Below are 5400 nucleotides of genomic sequence, written 5' to 3'. Positions count from 1 at the left end.
ATTTATGTAGATTTTTGTTTTATTATACTAATTCACTTGTATCTGCAGGTTAAAGTCGGCTTCAAGGAAACTATGGGATGCAAGAAAGCTTTTATTGCACTCCATGGCATAAAAAAACGCCTAGTGTAGAGACTGTGCCGCTTAAGTCAATATTTCAGTACAATGACTTATTTAAATCAAAATGGGATATGTCAGTCATTTTCTATTACCATTTTCTATTAGTTCCCTTCACCCTATGATTGAGAGATTGTTGGTATAACATTGCATTCTTCCTCACGAGTCTGTGAAACTAACTATAAGGTTTGGGAATAACGCTATTCAGAATTGTACAGTTTTTTCAATATATCTCAGAACATCAATTGAGTGACATATCCCCTTTTTGATCTCAACGCCTCAATTAGTGTCAGCTGTTCTCATAGCGTAGATGCTAATGCACGAAACTGCTCAGCCTTTGGCTCGAGTTCGATCATTACTACCGTCCTATGTCCAACTTTTGTATCGCTCTCGTGTTCGCTTTTAGGAAATCAAACGAAGACCAAGTTTGGCGATGCCGCCTCTGGTGGGCCTCTTGAATTTGCAAGCGCAACCGCCTCATTGGATAACTTCAATACTAAATTACTTGGATAACTTATTTCTGAGCACAACCTACCTTTCAACATCCTCACAAGCTTTTCAAACTGTTCTTGACCGCCGTATATATAAATGATTTAGGAGCCAATCTGAGCAGCCCTCTTAGATTATTTGCAGATGATACTGTCGTTTACCGTCCCTTACAATCATCAGAACATCAAAATAAATTGCAAACTGATTTAGACAAGACATCTGTATGGTGGTAAAGGACGCAGTTCATAGTAAATAATGACAAGTGTGAAGTCATCAACGTGAGCAGCGAAAGGAAATTTCGGTTACACGACAAATCACACAAATCTAAGAGCTGTCTGTACAACTAAATACTTACGGAATACAATTACGAATATTTTAAAGGGGAACGATTATGTAGGTAATGGCGTGCAGAAAGTGAACCAAAGATTGCGTTTTAGTGGCAGAAAACCTACAAGATGCAACAGGTTTACTAAGCAGACTGCCTACACTACGATTGTCCTTTCTCTTCCGTAGTAGGACTTGCATTACGTAGAACCGACGGAGGACATAGAAATATTTCAAGGAATGGCAGCTCGTTCTATTATCTCGAGATGGAGAGAGAGGGTTACGTACATGCCACGCTAGTTGGGCTGGCAGTGATTAAAACAAAGGGCGTTTGTCGTTGCTGCAGAATTCTTTCACGAAATTTCTAACACAAATTTTCTCCTTCAAAAGCGAAAAAAATTTGTTGTTCCCCGCCTGCCTAGGGAGAATCGTAAACCGTAATAAAATAAGTGTGCTCGTTTTCCATGAGCGCTATTCGAAAGTCGAACGGTAGAGAAATAGCTTAAAGGTGGTTCGATGAAGCCTCTGCCAGCTACTTAATTGTGAATTGTAGAGTAATCATGTAGATGTAGATCTGGATGTAGAAAGAGGAAGCATAGAGGCAGTCACTTTTCTCTCGCTCGGTAGACGAATAGAACATAACAGAAAATCACTATTATTGATACACTGTACAATCCGGCATGCAGTGTACGGTGATTCGCGGAGTATTTATGTAGATGTAAAGTGGGAAGTCTTGGCCTCGTTTAAATAAATATTCAGTCAGTTTACCCTCAAGTTATCTAGAGAAATAACAGAAAATTTAAATTAAGAGTTTAAGACAGAGGTTTGAAGCCTACTCGATCTGTATTCGAGGTTATCCTTTTATCCAGTCTAGTACTAGCTCGGGTGGAACTTATGGAGAGCCCTCCATAGCCTAAGCTCCGCAATATTTCCGCGTCCCATATGCCATGGCTTCTACTAGTTCGATTCGGACAGAACTTTTCCTCCGTGATCAGCTTTCATAGTCAACCAAGTCTGGACCGCCAACTTACATTTCGCGGAAAGACCACAAACATAAGATAAGAGAGATCAGGGCTCGTACAGAGGAATATAGGCAGTCATTTTTCCCTCGTTCTGTTTGGGAGTGGAACAGGGAGAGGAGATGTTAGTTGTGGTACGAGGTACCCTCCGCCACGCACCGATGGTGGATTGCGGAGTATGTATGTAGATGTAATAGACCAAAATGAGTGGTTTCTTGCTGTCCTACGTTGCAGCATTAGACAAACGCCACACGGACATCGGATCGCTAACCTGCTATAGCACTCTGTCTTCAGGCCACAAGTGGCCCATCGGGACCATCCGACCGCCGTGTCGTCCTCAGAGGAGGATGCAGATAGGAGGGGCATGGGGTCAGCACACCGCTCTCCCGGTCGTTATGATGGTTGTCCGAAGCCGCTATTATTCGGTCGAGTAGCTCCTCAATTGGCATCACGAGGCTGAGTGCACCCCGAAAAATGGCAACATCGCATGGCGGCCTGGATGGTCACCCATCGAAGTGCCGACCACGCCCGACAGTGCTTAACTTCGGTGATCTCACGGGAACCGGTGTATCCACTGCGGCATAACCTGCTATACCCCAGGCAATATCTGAGCAGCCATGCGAACAATAACACTTGCGTTATCTTACTGATGAAAGGCGGAATGAGATGATCTGTAGGATTGGTTTGCACTGGCACTTGAGCTTCAAACTAAACAACTGGAAACTGTTACACGATGGGCTCCTTTACCGAAAGATATCAAAGCAATACTCCAATATCTCCATGCCTATGAGGTATGTCTATTAAAATTTCTGCATTATGTCAGCTTATTTTCAGTGCAGGAAAAAGGTTATCTTACACATGAACAACGGTTCTGAGTATGTGCTGTTTGTTGGGTGTGGCTCAAGTTGCAGGAACTATCCAGGTGCAGCTCGGAACACGGCATGACAAACAAACATCTACCTGCAGCTTATCGTCCTTCTTCAGACTTTTGAGACAAGCTTGAAAGAGAGGCAGTTGGTTGTAGTGTAATAGCTGCAGAACGATTGGTGACAATATGGACTCAGGACAACAGTCTTGCAAGAAGAACTACACCACGAGAAGATTGTAGGATTGTCCAACTTGACCTGACCAATAGATAGAGGACAACGGGGCGGGATGGCAGCAGCATATGCGCTGCTCTTCAGCTGAAAGACATACACCATACAATAGAAGACATTTAAAAATAACATAAAGGAGAAAACATGGTGTACATAGATATAAAAAAGGGGGGAACATTATGGAAGACAATAGACAAAAAGGGGCGACTGTAAAATGGAGATAAAAACCGTAAAAAAGTAGCGCACACAAAAAAACCACACACTGGGACAGTTAAAAGAACACAAGGTGAAGGATGACCGGAGCACAAAAGTATCGACGGATGGCGTAGCACATAACAATCACTGACAGGAACACTATGTACAAGTCCAGCACACAATTAAAATAACACGTCTCAATGCTCAGGAGAACAGCACCAAACACAACACTAACGTAGCACACTGATAACGATGAGCAAAACGGAGAATCAGCTAGGTGCAAAGAGATGAGGGAGAAGGGAAGAAGGGAGGGATGGAAAGAGGCGTGGATGGGGTGCAGGGACTCAGGGGGGGGGGGGGGAGGAGGAAAATCCGCTCTGGGAGAAGGAGGGGAGGACAATAATTGAAATTAGGGCTGGTGATACTTCTGCCCACTCGTCTAATTTAGGGTACCTAGGAAGCTGTTTTATCGGATCCCTAGACAACAATTCAAGCAAATCGTATTACAGTAAGTTAAATTGACAGTACTTGACTTTGCGTATTCACAACGGTGTGTCGCAAGCAAATGGCGACATGCAAATAATCAGTTTCCTTCGGTATACACGATTTCAATGCAAGCAAAAGAATACAGTTCAAAAGTCAGTGCGGTAGCGTTTGTATGACGCCCGGTCTTCCACTCCAGCTGCTGCTACTTTTTTTTCCCTTTATTGAATTTCGATTCTCCCCGAGGGGGGCGGGCTGGCAACAGCTTAGTACAGTGCTCTTCAGCCTACAGAATTTTTAAAACATAAGAAGAAGATAAGAAACAATGAAAGCAGGCGATAAAACGGTGACTTAAATTGTAAAACGGCGGAAAATTGTGTAAAGTTAAAACATAAAACAAAGGGTGGACAACGCAAATAAAATACACAGAAAGCAGACATTTAAAATAGTAGACAGACAGTTAAAAAACACGGCGACAGTTTGGTTTCTGTTTGAGATAAAAATCACACCCAGTGACAGTATGATGTTCGTTCACAACACTTCAGAAAAGACGCACAACACTTAACAATCACTGGAAACACTACACTAAAAAGTCAGCATGAAGATGACATACCACAGCCAAGGGCAGATTGGGGGGGGGGGGGGGGTTGGACAGATGAGGGGAAAAAGGGAGGAGAAGAAGAAAAACGAAGGGGGGGGGGGGGAGAACTGACAGAGGGAGAGGACTCATAAGGAGGGGCAGAGCAGATGAGAGAGGGAATGGGGAAAGGCAGAGGAGGGAAATACAAAAGGACTCAGGGGAGAGAAGGGAGGTAGAGAGCGGTAGGCAGGGAAAAAACAGGATGGAAGGGGAAGGAGGGAGAGGGAGCCCAGGAAAAGGACAGAGGAAAGAAGGGGGAGGTGAGGATCAGAGTTGATAGGAGGGATAACGGAGGGAGAGAGGGCATCATCCGGGAGGGGGAGTTGATGGAAGCCACCATGGGAAAGGAGATGAAGGGCGTAGAGATGGAGGGTAATGGGGACACAACAGTGAAGGCGCGGCAGAAGGTGGGGGTTGGAGAGGAGAGGAGCAACCAAGGTATGAGGGGGATCAAGGCAGCGGGAGGTGTAGAGTATGCGGATATGTTTGAGGAATAGGAGCAGATGGGGGAAAGGAATGAGGTCATGGAGGATCCGCGTGGGGCTGCGGCTAAACGGCGCGGCGCTTATATTCTCTTCGTGTAGATGGCGCTCCTCCCTTGGTGTTGTCCTAGTCAGCGTATTATTGGCTGACGTCGTCGCACAGCCCTCTCTGCTCTTCCGTTCTTGATCGTCGTGCAGCGCTTGTCGTTACGCCGGAGCAGTTACAAGCAGAGAGTCACCAAGAACAGTCGCGAAGAGGTTATTAGGATCTGAGTTGGGATCTGTTATTGTTATCCAACAGACAATAGCTACTTATATGGTGTAAAGCGGAGTCAGCTGGGACACCAGGTGGTATTCAACAATGTGTCTCGCTTCCTTTTCTACTTGTCATCTCGTCGGCAGCGTGTCCGTAGATGACATGGAAAGGGCATACGGTGCAGTGAATTACTTGACTCTCCATCTTCTGGGGCTATAATGTGGTGAGCTTTGGATGTGACAACAGGATTGATTTGGTAACCGTTAAAGGGAGGTTGAATGTTTGTCGGTATTTAGCAAGA

This window comes from Schistocerca serialis, chromosome 7 (assembly GCF_023864345.2).
Source record: "Schistocerca serialis cubense isolate TAMUIC-IGC-003099 chromosome 7, iqSchSeri2.2, whole genome shotgun sequence".
Taxonomy (NCBI): domain Eukaryota; kingdom Metazoa; phylum Arthropoda; class Insecta; order Orthoptera; family Acrididae; genus Schistocerca; species Schistocerca serialis.
The sequence above is the reverse complement of the archived record's forward strand: the minus strand, read 5'-3'. Positions refer to the sequence as shown.